The sequence below is a fragment of the Denticeps clupeoides genome, unplaced genomic scaffold (genome assembly GCF_900700375.1).
Source record: "Denticeps clupeoides unplaced genomic scaffold, fDenClu1.1, whole genome shotgun sequence".
NCBI classification, from domain to species: Eukaryota; Metazoa; Chordata; class Actinopteri; order Clupeiformes; family Denticipitidae; genus Denticeps; species Denticeps clupeoides.
In genome coordinates this window covers 70,789-89,108 of record NW_021629776.1, presented here as the reverse complement: position 1 = coordinate 89,108, position 18,320 = coordinate 70,789, and the positions used below count along the sequence as shown (strand labels likewise).

Sequence of the window (18,320 nt, the reverse complement as noted above, 5' to 3'; positions counted from 1 at the left end):
GACGACGGCCACATATTTTAACCTCTTTGACCGAAAGACCTCGCCTGGTTTTCTCATCGTGCCTGGGACAGTAACCAGTACAACTAGTACTCATAACGCGCATGCCTGGCCGCTCGGTACGGGCCTGGCAGCGTGTCGCGGTCACGCGCTTTCCGACGGGACACGTGACCCGCCGTCGCCGTGCACTTGGCCACCGAGGGTTCCTTTAATAAAGCCGCTGATCGGTTTTCCACTCGCGCCGGGCTCGGGCGGGTTGGCGGATTTTCCCCGCCGTCGCCGTCCAAGGCTGACGACAGCGGCAGGCTATTTGCGTCGGCGCGCGCGCATTCCCACGCCTCCCTCTCCCGGCCTTCCACGCCGCGGAAACGGTGCCAGACGGCTTTTCGGCGCGAGGCGGCATGGAAGTGTTTATGGGAGCGCCAAACACACACACACACACACACACACACACACACACACACACAAAGAGACGAATGCGCGCGCCCGGCGGGCCGAACAAAGAGCTCCGCGGCCGCCGTGCGCGCACCGGGGTTTTAATTAGACACGTCGCGGACACGCCCCGCAGGTCGCGCCCCGCAACACGGGGCCAGGCGAGCCGCTCCCCGGGGCCGCGCTGGTTTTTATCTCCGCGCGCGCAGACGTCGGCGTTCCCGCGTAAATTGCTGTAAACGATCCAATAACGATCTGCAGGTGGATCGCGCTGATTGATAACGGCTGCGGAGGCGCCGCTGCGTGCAAAGAGCTTCCTGCAACCGGAGCCGGCGGTGGCGTGTCCGCCCTCCCTCTCTCAGTCCCTCTCTCTCTCTCTCTCTCTCCCTCCCTCCGTCTCTATCCGTCTATCTCGCCCCGCCCGGTTGTGTGTGCGCCAGGGTCGCGGTTCCAGCTCGCAGCCACGCGAGCTTTAGAGCCGCCGTGGACGGGGTCTGATTGCAGGAACAGATGGCGGGATCACTGTTACCTACCAGAGAGCGCAGCTCCTACACGACTCTGTGTGTGTGTGTGTGTGTGTGTGTGTGTGTGTGTGTGTGTGTGTGTATGCATAATTACGCTTCCGTCCGAGGAAGCCTGATCGTCACATGTATCGAGTTTTTTTTTTTTTAATTTTTTTATTTAATGGCACTTTTACTGCGCGCGCTAATTACACATCCAGTCCCCGCGGAGCGACACGGAGTCTCGCTCAATGGTGGCAAGATTTGTGGCGGCGGAGAGACTCACGCTCGCCTAACGTGGTGCCCACGAGGACGCCAGCACGTCGGTCCTCGTGACAAAAACACTGAGCTATTTTTACGGGCACAGCTACTGACTAGACGGCTTCTTAGTTGGGAGTGTCCCCCCCCCATCCCAAATAATCCCTGTGGGACCAGAGAAACTGGCGTCTGTCTATACGAACACCAGAACGGGATTCGTCTTCCGACGTGGACAATGTCACGCTGTCCCGTAAGGAGGCGACTTGAAGCGGGTTCGGGGGGGGGGGGGGGGCAACAGAGTACATCTGGATTCAATCCGGAGAGGGGGGGGGGGCGGCTATAGGGTGTCCTCCTCCGCCCCGAGCCGTTCCGCTCCGCGCCAGGCCCGCCCGCACGCACGCACGCACGCTTCGCTACAGCGCGCCACCCGAGCCCCCGGAGAGCCGGGCTCTCTGATTTCCTTCGCAGAGGCGAATAATGCAATCCTTTCAGCCAGGCTCCCCCGCTTTCGTCTGAAATTGCCTGCAAACACCTACCCCCGCTCAGCGGCGCTCCGGAACCGCGAAAGGCCTCCTCTGAATTAATTACTTTAGAGGTTATTCAATCCGCCGGAGAGCGGGTTTTTTTACGCGCCCTTTAAACCAGAAGCGAGCCCGGACCTGGCGGGACACGGGTCCGAGGCGCCGCGCTTTCCGACCAGATAAGGAAGGGATTAGCCATCGCAAACCGGGATCTGGCGGGGAAGACGTAATTACCCGGACTAATGCAATTTAATTGTTTTTTAATTAATTGCGCACGCTTCCCTCCTACAAAGCCGCAGTGGAACAGCGGGGAAAATGCCGAGCGCTGGCGTGCCGTGGACCCCCACGTTGGGTGTTTTTTTTTTTTTTTTTGTGGTTCTGGTGGGCAGTCAATCACCGGTTTAATTATACAGAGCCATTAATTAACCGCCGTCGTGAAGCACAATATCAGTCGGGGGGAAGTGGTCAGCGACCGCGGTTCGGACCGGTTCGGAATGAAAGCGCTATTTTTTTTGTTTTAATTAATTTATCACTTCTTACAGGAGACTTGCGACGAAAAAAAAAAAAAAAAAAAAACACGCAATCCCGTCCCCGTGACCGCCCTCCTCCGCACCACGCGTGTGGTGTCGGCCGCATCGATTCGAGTCGGGTGCCGGATGATGAGCTGCGTGCACGCGCGCGGTCAATAGCGATTGATCAGCGCGCATTTACGCTCCTCGGCCGAAATAATGAGCGCTAATGGAAACGGTGAGACGCGAACAAGTAGCCTTGTCCGCTCCATACTGCTAGTATACACCCCTCTCCGTCCGAAATCATATAGAAATGTACTGAATGTTATAACTAATAAGGAGGCCAGATAACCTAATAAATAAAAAACGGTATTTGTGCTCAATGGAAAAATACTACACATTTGGTACAGTACCATGGAACATACCCTAAAATGAGACGCTGGAAACGACCATTATTTGAGTACAACCCACAGGGTTTACATATCTGCTAAAAGATGTAAATTATTTTGGGGTATTATTAAAATGACTGAGGTAAGGTCTCCTTTCTGCTTCAAGTGAGAAAATGAGAACAGGCTATAATTATAGGCTGTATAACAGCAAATTATTTATGGTACACTAAATAGCAATAAGTACATAATGCTATCTGGATATGGATATATATCTCACACACCACACACACACACATATATATCATTAATTTGTGCACGTGTGTCATGGGTGATTCTGCGCCTGGTATCCGTAATAAATATATACAATATTTTTGTATCGTTACCATTTGATCAACATATAACATTGTCACGTGCGTCACCAGCGGCTGTGTATTTGCTGGGTAAATGAGGAGGGTTGAGTCAGGAAGGGCATCCGGCTTAAAACCATGTAAATTGTGCGGACGACCAGACCGACTGATCCGCTGTGGCAACCCCTAACGCGACCAGCCCAAGGACAATGACAACCACTTGATCCACAGATCCCAGCCAGTCACACAGAACTTGGGATTCTCTTTTATTGCCATTTATTTAAAGGAACTTTTTTTTTTTTGTAAAATATAAATACAAATGATAGGGTATTTAATTACAAAGTTTAAAACACGTCTCCAGAAAACAAAAACACACGAGTCAGAAACAGTTACTGAAATTCTCAACCCATTATTTACAGGCTCAAGCTCATTCCTGCCAAACAATGAATCATATTAGTATCTTACAATTACTTTTAATATTATACAAAACAAAAAAAAAAATTAATATTTCAACTCCTATTTATAAATAAGTGTCCAAAGTATAAGCAAAGCTTGAGCACAGATACAAAACTGATCTCAGAGGTCAGGCTTAATATGAAAATAAGAACGAACAAAGCCCATATAGAAAGACGAGGCTCTCCTTGCAGGAGCCAGCAGGTACGTCAACCACAGGTGAAGTGCAATCACAACCTACTACTCAGAGACGTCTCTTACTGCAGCCAAATAAAAACGTACTTGACTTGACGAACGGAACGGGACACCGCTTTTCATCCCATTTACATTGTCACAGCTCTACGCTAGTCTTATATCTGAACATCACCTTAGCAGTAGAAATTAAGACCTAACCAAACGAGACAGAACAAAAGAGGCAGTAATATATATATATATATATCCTATGTTTTATATATATATTTATTTATATATATAATAATCACAAATAAAAGGGAATTTTATATATAAAAAACATAATTTTTAAGTTAGAGTTCCTGTGAGCTGTTCTGGCCACATGCCCTCAGTGGTCCAAACCAGACAGATGCAGCTGTAATATGTACACTATGTACAGGTCTCACAGGCAGCAGGCGGACGGGCCGTCCTCAGTCATGACCTTGCCTTGGCGACATGATCCCAGTGGTCGTCCAGGCACTCCAGAGACGAGCCCAGCAGAGCCACCAGCTCAGAGCTGATCTCCACCAAGTCCAGGAGCTCCTTGCTGTCAGGCATGAAGCCCTCCAGCTCCTCTGGGCAGGAGAAGAGTTGGCTGAGCGACGCCTGCTTGTAGAACTCTGCCTCGGCGATGGTGGCCACTTCGATGTGCTTGAAGGTGGCGCGGAACGCCCGAGCGGACATCTTCAGCCTCTTAAGTACGTCTGAGAGAAGCAGCCAATTTCGGGGTCTGTAGAAAGGGGGGGGGGAGAGAGAGAGAGCATTGACGCACACTTGAAGATACCAAGCGATTGAAATGTCCGGCATTTCCCCCATTTCTCGTTCGAAGACGTTCTGGTCCCCCACCCCCCACGCACAGCAGCCCCCCCCAACAAATTCAGGCAGACCCCGCGCCTTTTTTTTGGCCGTTGGTGGGTGTTTAATGAGCCACAAACACGGGGAGAGCGCAGAGTGAAGAACCTGATGCGCACAGGCGGGAGAGGGGTAACAGGCGCGGCTCAATCGATGGCACTCGAAACGGGCTCTAGTCGTAGCACCGAGGCGGCAGGCTGAATGGAGAGAAGTGGGTGGTGGTGGCGGCGAGCGAGCGAGCGAGAGAGAGAGAGAGAGCGCGCCGGGCGGAAATGTGGGGAGAGCACAGAGTGGCCCCACAGCACAGGAGAGCCATTAATACTGCATCAGCCGGCAGCGCAAAAAGAACGCCAGCGAGCGAGCGAGCGAGAGGAAAGGGGGAGGGGAAGCCGGAGCGGAGCGCGGCGCAGACTGAAGATTATACACAACAGCGAGCGCGGCAGCTGAGACCGCCAGAGCGGGAGGAGGAGGAGGAGGAGGAGGAGGAGGGCGCGTGATGAGTCGGTGAGGAAAGACAGTGTGGGAGGCAATTAGCTCTGTCTGTTTGCCCGCGCCGCGGCTCCGCACTCGCCTCGTCACGGCTGATGTTATTTAAGAGCAATAAGCAGATGCGGCAGCGGCCGCCCCTCCGTAAGGGCGGCGGCTACATAAATTAACCCCCTCCCCTCACCCCCGCAGACCCGAGGCCAATCCCAGCAGCCCCACAGGCTAATGACCCCGAGCCACCAGGTGAAACTAATTACTTCATCAATAGCGCCGCGGTAATGATCCCCGTCTCGCCTGCTTAATTAAAAGCGCCCAAATGAGGGCAGTTAGCCGAGGAGCGGGATAGGCCGGTGCGAACCCTGCTGCCCCGCCCCTACGCCGCTCTCAGCTAATCCGCACACAGGAAGCGGTCTGAGCGCCATGACACAGGTGAGGAAATGACTGGGAAATGAGATCAGCACGCGAGGAACCGGGAGGTGAAAGGTCACTTACCCCTGGGACAGAGAGACCTGGATGTTGTAGCAGGGAAGGAGGGGGCGGTCCGAAAACTCGAACTCGAACACCTCCCTCTGCTCGCCGTCATCATCCCCCGGCCCCGGGGGGTTGGCCAGGATTGTCGAAGGCCGCCGCTTCCTCAGCAGGCTCTGTGTGGGAGAGAAAACACGATTGTTCTCTCTCTCTCTTTCGGTCAAACACACACACACACACACACACACACACAAAGAACGCCTCATTCATGTGAGACAGATTTGGACGAGTTCCTATCTGGGCGATAGTGACTCAAGGCTTCCAAACAGTTGTAACATTGTACTAGCCCCTCCCCCTGCGGCACCACACCGCTCCCTTCGCTCTCCGTGCTTTTTATTCCCTCGCTCCTCTGTTTTTCCACGGCCAGGTGTTTCCCCTGGAACCGACAGTTGTGCCTGGCGCGGCGCGAGGGGGAAGCTTCCAGAACAGCCTGCCGCGGCACGAACGCCCGAGCTGAGCGCTCGCCTCCCAGACTCCCCGTCTCTCACATCAGCCTCCCCATTAAATCTGCCTTCCATTTACCAACGCCGGGGGGGCGGGGCAGACCGCCGGGGCGTCTGCGGCAATTTGAGGAGGCTGGAGACCGGGTTTGAAGTGGGCAGTCGGGAGGAGGACGTCCCTTCACTCATTCCAGTGGGCGAATGACAGAGGGGACCAGGGAAGGAAGCGCAAACAGAGGACCCTTCTCTCTCTCTCTCTCTCTCCCCTCGCTCGCTCGCTCGCTCTGACGCTGCTTTTACAGCCAGGGTTTTTTCCAAGGCGGTACTTAAACGGGCTTCCCAAAAATAGCCAGGCGCTCTGGCAGCGGACTCGACACGCTCCCCCCTCCTCCTGTCTTTCTTTCTGTTATTCCAGGAATCTGGGGAAAATGTGCGGTAGCACAGCGCCGGCGCCGGGCCAGCTGGAGCGCGGCCCATTCCGCTCGGCTGATAACAATAGTTCAGGGAGCGTTTTCCTGACAGATCGCCACTCGCGTAACGAAGGAGGGGGGGGGGGGGCACGCTCTCTGTAAACCATTACCGGACGGCTGGACGCCACCGACCACGACTCCGCGGGGACGGCGGGGACGGCAGGGATCGGGGCGCCTTTAAAACTATAAGGGGGAATGGCCACCAATTGCAAAAGCAGATGAGGCCATTTCGTGTAGAGCGGCCGTCTACCCGTGTTTCCACTGTCAATGTTCCTGGCCTTACGTGCAAAGAAAGGGCGGAGCGAGGACGGAAGACGAGAGCGAAAATGGACACTCACCACAAACAGCGCTGCCATAGAACTCCCAGTAGACGCGCGGGTCGTCCTCTGGCCGACCCTGGAGGTCAGCGAAGTAATCTGTGGAGGGAGAGAGAAGGAGGGGTCAACAGCGAGCTCCACGCCGCTCCTGATGGAAGGGGAGGGAGGGAGACGCAGACAGACGAGCAGAAGGACAGTGGCTGCTGGTGAGATACGGCAACAGACAACCTTGAAAGAGAATGAGCGAAAGAGAGAGAGAGAGAGAGAGGGATGGATGGAAATGAAGAGAGAGAGATGCCAGCACCAGACTTCAGAAGGGAGACTTCTCCTCCTTCATCTATCTCCTGTTGATAGCAGAGAGTGTGACGGCGGGATGAGGAACGGAGAAGAGTAAAAAAAAAAAAAAACAAAAAGAATTTCTGAGGAACGCGAGACGGCACCTAGAGAGATGTAGATAGCGCCGAGGGAGAGGGAGGGAGACAGCTGCGCGCCGAGGTAGACACGGTCTGTCAGAGGATGTTACCCAACACACACACACACACCTTCCTGCACAGATACTACTTCTCGCCATTTATCACACACGCACGCAGAGAGGTGGGGTGAACGAGCCTAAAAAAAAACAAAAAACCCGCTTTACCACCAGGCGGCCGTGTCGCTGCACGCCGTCCCGCTCACGCGGACAGGTCAAGAAACAGGGCCGTCTTACTGCAGGGCCAGCAGGGTCGTCCTATTTGTATGCGCTGTGTGTGTGTGTGTGTGTGTGTGTGTGTGTGTGTGTGTGTGTGCGCGGATCCAGCCAGGGTGGCAGCAAGGGCAGCTGCCACTTGGCGAGGGCTGGCACAGCCGGGGGCGACGGCAGAGCGGCGTTTGCCAGCGCAGCCGTTAACGATTCCGCCAGAGACCGCGGGGCCTCATTAAACCCCTCTACATGCAGCACGGAGCGAGAGAGCGTGCGGGAGAGGCGGCGGGCGGGCGGGCGGGGGGGAGAGAGAGGGAGGGGGCGGGGGAGAGCCGGGACGCGGCGCTTGATTAGAAGGCTCCCACAGCGAGGGAACAAATTGGGGGAGGGGATGTAAATCAGGCAGCCAGACAGCGCATCGGGACAAGCCCACTGATTTACCTCGCCCTCTCTCTCTCTCTCTCTCTCTCTCTCGCCATTCTAACGCCTCGCGCTTTTGTCACTTACTTCTCATTTTAAACTTCCTTCCTCCACACACACACACACACACACATTTATTTCGCCTGCACTTTTGCCCTTCCTTCCTTCCTCGTCTGACACGTTCGTTTTCCTCTTTTCGGTTCCGTGCTCAGTCCTCTCAACACTCATTTCTCACTGCGTGGCGTCATTTCCCCCCCCCCCATCCTGCTCCACCCTGTGCTGATAACCTACACGAGCGACTAGAGGGCTGTGACCTTCCACAGCCTGAACACTTCTCTCTCACGCACAGGTTGGGGTGGAAATCGTCGTGTTTGTGGCGGGAAATGTATATCGTACATGGAACATGTAGATTTTTTTTTGCTTATTTATCCCCACATTCACTGAAATGATGAGTTCCAGTCTTTGTGAGGCTGTCTGACAGACACGCAAGGTCACATACAGCAACCGCACATTTCAGCCCCGAAACTCTACGGTGACCATCCGTTACAAACAAGCTCGACCTTCACCAAACGTATGTCCACACACACACACACACACAGCTGAGCTGCAGGCGACTGCATCCACACCATCAACTGAGGAGGATCAGATTACACACCATCACAACAGCCCGCCGCTGCCTAATCCGGCTATGAAATCTCAAATCTGACATTAAAAACACCAGGAGCCTCCGACGCGGCGCATAATCCACGCGCCTCTAAACCCACATAAAATCGATTAAAACGGACAACATGTTTACTCTGGAGGGGCGGCTGCTGTGTTCCGCTCTCACTCCGATAACCTCGCCTCTTTCCGGCCGTAACCGCCCTCGCATTCGCCAAAAACAAATAAATTAAAAAAAAGGAAACGACAAAAATATGCGACAGGCCCGGCAGACGTGAATTTGTTGCTTCACTCAACTCGGCCCCGCCCGCCCGCCCGCCCTCCCCGCTGTCTGTGCGTGACGACACCGGCAGCGGACGCCTGACATAATCCCCCGAGCGCCGGGCTGAGGGATCCAGACAGGCCGCTTGACATTCCGGCCGGAATTCTGTGATATCTGCGCGGCCCCGTAAAGTGGAGCGCCGCAATCAGCCGGCGAGAGGGGAGCGGAGCGGAGCTGGGTGGCTGGGCCGCTCCGAGTGACAGGCAGCGCAGCCGAGGGGAGGGAGAACGCTTTAAATGCTAAGTAGGAAATGGTGATTAGAGGAGAGAGGGAGAGAGAGGGAGGGGGAGAGAGAGAGAGAGAGAGAGAGAGAGAGAGGGAGAGAGAGAGAATTCTCCCCCTTCTCCTCCGCCTCTCTGAAAACCACTCGGCTGGACTGCTGCTCCTCACATGTCTCACACACCTCAGCAGACAACGGACCGGCTCTCCCCATCCGTCCAAGACACCCCCCCCAACAGATGAGCAATAAGCACACACGTCCACACAGAAACACACCTCCCCGGCACAAAAACAGGCGACCGCGTCGACCCGTTCCTCGGCGAAGACAAAACATTACAACAGCAGCGTGGCTTCTTCCCACCTGCACCAACTTCAACGTTCTTTCCACACACACCGGGCCAGCTCAGCGTCCTGGTTGGCACTTAGCAAGAAATTAATCATTTAATGGAGAACCCGGACCAAAAGTCTGCCCATAAAAAAAAGCCCACTTGGCACTTTGATCCTATTGGGAAATCTTATGGAAAATAGCCGCATTTAAAAATGTCGAACGGGCTCGCGGATTAGCGTGGATCCGGGCTACTCTGTGGCCCGTGGCTCTGAGGGCCAAATTAAAACGTACCAATCAGGCCTAATCCGCCTTTTAAAATTCAGAACTTCTCCTGCCACGTTGCTCAATCTAAGAAACGAGGTGGGTGTGCGAGTTCATTTGGGGCTAACGTGTCTGTGGACAGCTTTTAGAAAGAATAATGGGTGGGGTGGAAAAGAACCAACTAACTGAGCATCCAATAGATCCATTCCGCCCATTTCTCTTTCTTCGGAGACTTACACGCGCTTTAAATCAGATCGCAGCACTACACAATTTACACCATGTCCCAGTGCCCATAACTCTACACACCGGTCAGATTAATATCAGACCATGTCCCACCACCACAGCACTGCTTAGGAAATAAAGTCGTCGTCCCCCTTCTCTCAATAACAAGGGCAGGGTGTGACAAACCCCCACCCCATTAAAAATATAAAATAAAACAAACACCCCTAAATCTGCTTTCAGCGGAAGCCGATTTGTTGCCACCAATAGACCTTCTCAACACCAGCTGTTGCTTAGTAACCAGATAGCCAAGCTAGGCGGCCAGGCCATCCTTCCACTACTGTGATGGCTCTAACACACACACACACACAACACACACACACACACACACACACACACACACACACACACACACAAAGGGGGAGATCAGGTGAAAATGAGGAGGATTAGAAGAAAAATTTAAATACAAAAACTCACCAGACAGAAAACACTCCATCACTTCACTGTGGGTCATCTTAAGGAGGCTGCGGCCAGAGTAGGTGGCCAACGTGGGGTCGGCCCCGTAGGACAGCAGCAGTCGGACTACATCCAGATGGTCCTTCTCTACAGCGTCGTGAAGAGGGCTGTGCGTGCACACACACACACACACACACACACACACACACACACACACACACACAGGGTTAGCTGCCACTTAAAAGCCCACTGAAGGTAATGACTCACCCACAAAAGTCACAAAAACAGGAAAAAGCCACCCCCCCCCCCCCCCCCCCCCCCCCCCCCCACCCCCCCCCCCCCCCCCCCATCCCAATTACCTTTTGATTGCGATGACCTGCGTTGCAGCACGGTGGTAAAACAGCCATTACTCGAACTTTAATAATTAATGGCAAACTTATTAGTCGACGAGGCTCTATCAAAGCATCTTATCAGATCGATCAGACGGGAGGTGAGTCTGACGGTAATTCAGGCCGGGTCCCCTTTTTAATTTTTAAAATTTTTTTTTAAAATCTGCATCCTACTCTCTAATTAGCTGGGTGCCTCTGAAAGCCTCCTGCTGCTGTTAACCCGTAATTACAAAACATGTTATTACAGGAGCCGCGGTTACGCACACACAATCGAAGACAGAGCGCTGACAAACGCATGCAGTCACGGAGACGTATTTCAGTCCTCCTCAGACACACACACAAGGCAGCGCATCGTATGCTGCCAGCACGCGTGCCTGTGTGTGTGTGTGTGTGTGTGTGTGTGTGTGTGTGTGTGTGTGTGCGCACATACCTGGTGCCATCTTGCGCGCTGCAGTTGATGTCGGCGCCGTGCTCGATGAGGTGTTGCACAATGGAAAGCCAGCCTCGGGCGCAGGCCTCGTGCAGCGCGCAGTATCCGGCGTTGGTCACGGTGATTCACGTCCACACACTTTGTTTTCCAGGCAGTAGAGCACCACCTCCTACAGACAGGGAACACACGAAGATGTCAGGACAGGTGCAGAACGCCGACGTTCCTCCCCCTGCCGCACCGCCGACATGCGGCCAAGGTGTATTTAACGTTTTTTAGGATTTTCGGAGGGGCCGGCCGCCGACCGACGGGCCGGGGCACCTCAGGTGGGATGACAGAGGCAGGCGTGAATCAGTCGGCTATATTTATCATGGGCAGGACCGCCAGGAGGGACCACCATCAGCCAAAGCAGGAAAAACTCATAGCAGATTTCTATTTCTATGCAAATTCGGCCACTGCTATCTAATACTTTCATAATTTCAATCTCCTCCCAACCCTCCCCCCAGCGTCCAGCCTTGAAACAGCTCAGTCAAGCGGTCCATAATGGACAAATGAATATTTTGGACATCTGGGCAATAAATTTAAAAATCTCTCGAAACGATTAAGTTGCTCCTAAAGGGCTGGTTTTTATAATAGGCCCTCCATAGAAAATGTCCTCACTGCGATCGTTGTGGTTAAAGTGCGATATGCTACGGCCAACCTGTTGAACATCAGATCAGGCCAAAGACCGCTAGTGTTCTTCCATGTTTAATACTGCCGTTCCCAATTAATAATCAAGTTATTTTAATTATTTTCACACCAAAAGGTGTACGTGTACCTGGGCATCAGATTTTTTAAGTCTAAACTGTTGCCAAAAAATGGCACGTCATTATTATTATTTTTTAAACCTTGTATTTGTGAATAGTTACTTAAAATATGACCCCATAAAAGAAAAGTATGAAGCGTTTCAGGCGCGGTGTGGCAACGCGTTTATTCCCCCTTCATCAGAGCTCGGGGACACCGTGGGAGAGCGTGGGGTTTGAACCCGGGTCTTCTGGCTCACCGCCCGGTAATACTAGTCTATAGTCTGGTAAAACCTCGCCGTGACGCTCATTGCTGTTGAATTGGAACGCCGCCTCTTTTCTCGTGGAAAATGAGACACCGTGTGCGTGTCCGCTGTTCGTGTATCGCGACCACGACCCACCCGACGACGGAGTCCACAGCGCGGCCCCGTGGGGCGGGGGGATAATAAAAGAAAGCGGCTCGTCGGCCGCGCCGCGCCGCTCCTGCGTTTTATCGACAAAACAAACGGGACATTAACATTCAGGCGACGTCCCCCCCCCCCGGTTTTAACCCCCCGCGCCCGTTCCCCGCCATTACGTTCAGCGGGCAGTAAACGCGCGGGTAATCGGCACGGCTGCCCGGTGCTGGAGGCGGGGGGACGAGGAGGAGCCGCTGATTTTCTCCGCAGTTCAGAGAAGGAAAAAAAAATGAAAGAAGAAGAAGAAGAAAGGAACCGCGCCGCCGCTCCCTCCCTTCACCCATCCCCCGCTTTTAATCTCCTTCCCCGGCGTGCCTTCCAGCGCACAACTGCAATCAATGCATCACCGCGGACGTTTAACCCCTTCCCGGAGACGCGCGTAAACAGCTCCCGCTTCACACACACACGCACGCACACGCGCGCACACACACGCACGCATACACACACGCACACACACACACACACGCACACACACACACACACGCACGCACACGCGCGCACACACACGCACGCATACACACACGCACACACACACACACACGCACGCACACGCGCGCACACACACGCACGCATACACACACGCACACACACACGCACGCATGCACACACACACACACACACGCACGCATACACACACGCACACACACACGCACGCATACACACACGCACGCATACACACACGCACGCATACACACACACACACGCGCGCACACACACACACGCATACACACACACGCACGCATACACACACACGCACGCATACACACACGCACGCACACAGACACACGCACGCACGCGCACACACACACACGCATACACACACACACACACACACGCGCGCACACGCACGCATACACACACGCGCACATACACGCACACACACACGCATACACACGCACACACACACAGATTTTCACTTCTACATCTGCGCTTTATTACGCCAGCCGCTCGGTCACGGCCTCCGGTTCTTCTGCTGCCGTGGCCCACAAACCCATCAATCAATGGCCGCTTCCTGACCAGCAGGATTGTGGGAGTCGCCACCGTGGCTTGTTGACGTTGGCAGCGGCGGCTCCGCCACCCAGAATCGGTGCAGGGCCCGCAGAGGCCTAAACACACAACCGGGCCATGACGTCACTTTCCGGCACAACAAGGCGGCCTGCGAGGGACGTGCGGCCCGCCACACCGGACCGCCATCGAAACCGAGACCGTTCTGGCCAGGCCACTCGTACGACGGCGCTAATTTAACCAAAAAAAAAAAAAAAAAACCCACCGGGTCTGAAGCCTGGTGTAAGTCGGGGGTTTGGGGAAAGCGGCGTGATGGAGGGAGGGAGGGAGGGAGGTGAGAGCGCCAGCGAGTGAAAAGGCGCACTAAGTGGGGCTTTTAATTGAGAGCGAGCTGCGAACGCTCGCACCGCCAGCGTGGGAGTAGCGCCGGCGGGGGAGGGAAGTGGGGGGGGGGGGCGTCATTACAGCAGAGCCGGCATTTTCTCCGACAGCTCCCGGAGACGGGCCCAAAAACGCACTCGGTGCGCGGGTCCAGGGTTGAGCGCGTGTATTTTCGTCCGTGTGCGAGACCACTGGCATCCGTCTGCGTGTGCGTGTGTGTGCGCAGCCGTCTGAAGGCCTCTGCCAGGCCTCTGAGGCACGCGGCGGTGGCGCAACTCGCGGAGCTGGCAGGCACGTGAGCCTGTGTGTGTGTGTGTGTGTGTGTGTTTTTTCGAACGCGGGTTCCCGTTAGCCCCCGACGCAGTAAATGCGCGCAGCAGACGAGCGCGTGAAGACTTCATCTGCGGCTTGGCTCCATTAACATTTAAAAGGCGTCGTCGTGCGGCGGCCTCCTTCTGAAGAGCGAAAACGCGCCCGCGCACACACACACACACACACACACACACACACACACACACACACGGAGCTGCAGCTTTCATCCACCGCGACAAGCATCAGAAAACTAAACGCACATGAAATATGCAGAGGCCTGGACACAGGGGAGGGTGAGGGTGTGTGTGTGTGTGTGTGTGTGTGTGACAGAGAGAGAGAGAGAGAGAGAGAGAGAGCGAGCGAGCACAACAGCAGGCTTCGGCAGAGTCAAGAGGCTGTTAGCTGCTATTTACTCAGGCGTGGCTGCAGTTGCATTGGTGACAAAACAAAGTCCGGGCGTGTCGCGCGCACACACACTCACACAGAAATGTGCGCGCGCACACACACACCACGCCACTCCGCATGTGGGTAAAACCATAGCACGGGGGGGACATGGTGAGACAGCGCTGGTGTCAAGAATAATAACAGACGCAGATTCCACGTCCCCGACCACAACACGGTGACGGGGAAATAAATAGTCATGCAGACGCTGGTATTTTTGTGGCATTCCTCTCTGCGCAAACTTCAAGTTAACCCTGACAAGGACACATTCCTGCCATTTTATCACACTCGCCAAAGAAATCTGACGAACAACTAATAATAATATTAAAACAATACATCAATTGACCATGAAGGCAGCGCTGCTATACATAACCAATAATAATGCAGAAATATAATCTACAGCACGACCCTCCCGAGTCGTATTAAAGAGGAATAAAATAAAATCAATCCAATAATTGGTCTGAGGACGAATGGAAAGAATGGAAAAGGAACGGAACACAGGCACGTTCAGGTACGCATGCCTTCTGGAGGGTCATAAATTTCCTGCCCGAGTCTGCCTAATATTCCGCAGCGGCGAGGAATCCGAAATAAATCAAACAAAAGCCCAGAGTGGCTCCATGTGTGAGCGCTGCAGGAGGAATCCCTGTCGAGCGCTGGCCGCCCCAGCACACTGCGCTCAGCCCAGCCCTGTTTGTTTTGGAGGCCTTTCTCTCGCTCTCTCGCTCAGTGTGTGTGTGTGTGTGTGTGTGTGTGTGTGTGTGCGCGCGTCTGTGCGTGCGCGCGCTGCGGTGTGTTGAAAGGCTCAGCCTCGGAGCCATGTCGTATTTCAGAGCGCTGGCAGCCCCAGGGAGCAGCTCGTGGCTTATCACACACAGGCAGTTAGAAAAACGCTTCCTGTCTGGGGCCAATTGAAGAGGGGGCGGCGGAGGGGGGTAGGAGGGGGGGGGGGGGCAGGAGGGGCGGGGGTAAAGGGAAAAAGGGGGAGGGGGCAGGGGGGGCGTTAGAAAAACAAGGCGCCGCCGACTGCGCAAACACCACCGCCCGGTCCCCGCCTACAGAGGGCCAGCGTAGGGGCGCCAAGTAAGGGGAGAGCGAGTGGAGAAGAAGAAAGAATAGGGGCAGAAAAAAGGAAATATGTAGGAGGTAGAGAGAGAGAAAGAGAGAGAGAGAGAGAGAGAGAGAGAGAGAGACAAAAGAGAGGCAGACACACAGTTAAGGACTGTGGAACATGAGAAAGGGACAAAAAAAGTGTGTGTGTGTGTGTGTGTGTGTGTGTTGAAGCCCACATGGTCCAAGGAGAAGAGTGAAGGATACTGGACGCCACCGGATTAAATTTCCCCCTCCCCCCCAAACGTATAAATCAGAGCCCAGCCCGGCTCCCCGGCCGCACGCAGCGCCGCCATTGGACCGGCGTCTCTAACTGATGTCACCCAGACACATTATAAAGCCATTAGAATGTAATTATACACCAATTGCCTCCTGGGTAATAAGTCCGCGGCTTTCACAAGCGGCTGGGGTCCACGTGAAAGGTAAACCGCTGATGAATACTCGCCACGGAAACGCCGGCTCCGGGATTCCTGTTTCGCGGGGCTCTCTTTTTAATGAGGGGAGAAAGAACTACAGAACAATAAGAAATGTTTTTAATTATCATTTTAAAAAAATTGTCCTCAGATAAGTAAAGATCCTACGAGACACTCCCTCACACACCACCAGAGCGACGGGCGGACTGGATAATTACGGACGCGGGGCGATTTCGTGAAGTAGCTAATAACCCACAGCGGCCGACATTTAGCACCTAGCAGAGGTTATGGAGATCCCTCGTCACGTCACCAAGCTCGGTTTAATAACGGAATTCAAATAATAATAATAATAATGTCGGCAAGAAATCCTTTACAAAAAGCGCAAAGGCCTTTTATTAGTAGGTCTTTTAGGGAGAGGACGGGGGTCACAAGCAAGAAGAGTGAAAGCCATTGAATGATGGAGGGATTTGAGGGGGGGGGGGGCACACATACACACGCCCATGAAGACAAGGGTGTGATGCGTAGCTTGTGTAGCCCAGTCTGTTCCAGTAAACACACACACACACACACACACACACAGAGAAAACAGTGAGTAGAAAGCTGGAAACAAAAGAAAAAAAAACAAAAAAAAACAAAGAGCGACTGTCCCCTCACAACTTGAAGCGAGCTTTTCATCCCCGCAGCTGCCCTTCCGTTCCGACACACCCAGACACCGAAGCCCACCCCGGACGGCCCTTTACGCTCCAGCGCCGCCAACGCTCTTCAAACGGGTCCGGCCCAAACACTCCGGCACTCCAACGATCCCCGGAATGCCCGGACTGGAAATCCAATAAGAGAGCGGCTCCCGCCGCCGCCGCACCGCTCCAGACTCGGGCGAGGGGGGGGGGGCGAAATCATGCGCTCGCAACTGTAATCGCTTCATTTCCTGAGCGCCATGCCAGTCCTTTCAAAGCTCCTGCCGGAACTAATCCGCAGTCTCATTAATCTGGGCAGAAAATTAGACATGGATGATGATACTTCCAATGGGCTTTACAGATGCTGGGACGTCCCCCAAACCCACCCCTGCCCCCGCAGTGCCGACTGGGGCAGCCGCACGCTGACCAAAAAACACCACACCTCTTGTACATCCCGCACCGTTGAAGCCGTGCGCGCACACACACACCACACACCACACACCACAGAGCAGCACGGGGAGGGCAGGAGAGGGTTTAAACAGGCAGCCACGGGCGTATTGCAGCGAGAGCCGAGGAGGATGGCGTAATGCGTACGTGGCGCTGCGAGCGAGAGAGAGAGAGAGTGCGTGCTGAAAGAGACTGTGTATGCGCCTGAGAGAGAAATGGTGTGTGTGTGTGTGTGTGTGTGTGTGTGTGTGTGTGAAAGAGCCTCTCTGTGTGTGTGCGCACGCTAAGCGATCTCTCCGAGCCTGTCGGGGCTCTCACATGTCACACTCCGTCTCACAGAGAATTAATGAGATGCGAGCAGGCCGAGCGAGGGCAGCGAGGCAGGGAGAGCGAGGGAGAGAGGGCAGGGGAGGGAGGGAGGGAGGGAGGGAAAATGAATGCCACCAACGCCACACGGGGCTGACTCACAAAGAGAGGAGCGAGCGAGCGAGCGAGCGAGCAGGCTAAAGAGTGGAGGAGAGTGAAAAGAGCGAGCGAATGAGAGTGCGGGGGGAGGAGGAGGCCGCACATAAATCGTACCTCGTAACCCAGCCGAGCGGCTCTCTGCAGCAGCGTCTCGCCGGCGTTCTTGTTGACAATCAGACGCCGCGCTTCGGGTGGCATGGGCCGGCTGGCGGGGGTCTCGCCGGCTGCGGGCGCGTTGCCAGCCGGCGCCGACGTGCGGGAGAGAGGGGCGGCCACAGGCTGGGGGGGGGGGGGGGTGCGGGCAGTCCGGGGGAGGAGGGGCAGAGCTTGACCGGGGACGACTCGTAATCCGACAGCGAGGCGGAGCGCTTACGGGACGAGCGCTTCGCTGTGACCTGCACAGAGAGAGAGAGGGAGAGGGGACCGGCTTAAAGAGGATGAGCTTAAATACGACCAAGAGGTTACACACACACACACACACACACACGTTGTAAATGCACTGAATATGCCTTCTCAGGGACATATTCACACATTCAATCCAATCTCAATCTCTCTCACACACAAACACACACACACACACACACACACACACATTACCATAAACACCCCAGCACCCTGCGGACCTGCTTTTCCTGGATCACAGACTAAGCCTTTCCGAGAACAGCTTCACATAACGCCACGGCATCTCCATAAGCCCTCAACCTCTCAGTCTCACACAGCCACACAACGCGTCCCCCGGCAACCGC

The 18,320-nt window shown here is 54.5% G+C and overlaps 1 pseudogene; it reads right to left on the bottom strand.

The window, feature by feature from the left end:
- Positions 1 to 3,173: 3,173 nt before the first annotated feature.
- Positions 3,174 to 18,320, bottom strand: part of LOC114773828 (BCL-6 corepressor-like) — a 32,375-nt pseudogene continuing 17,228 nt past the window's right edge.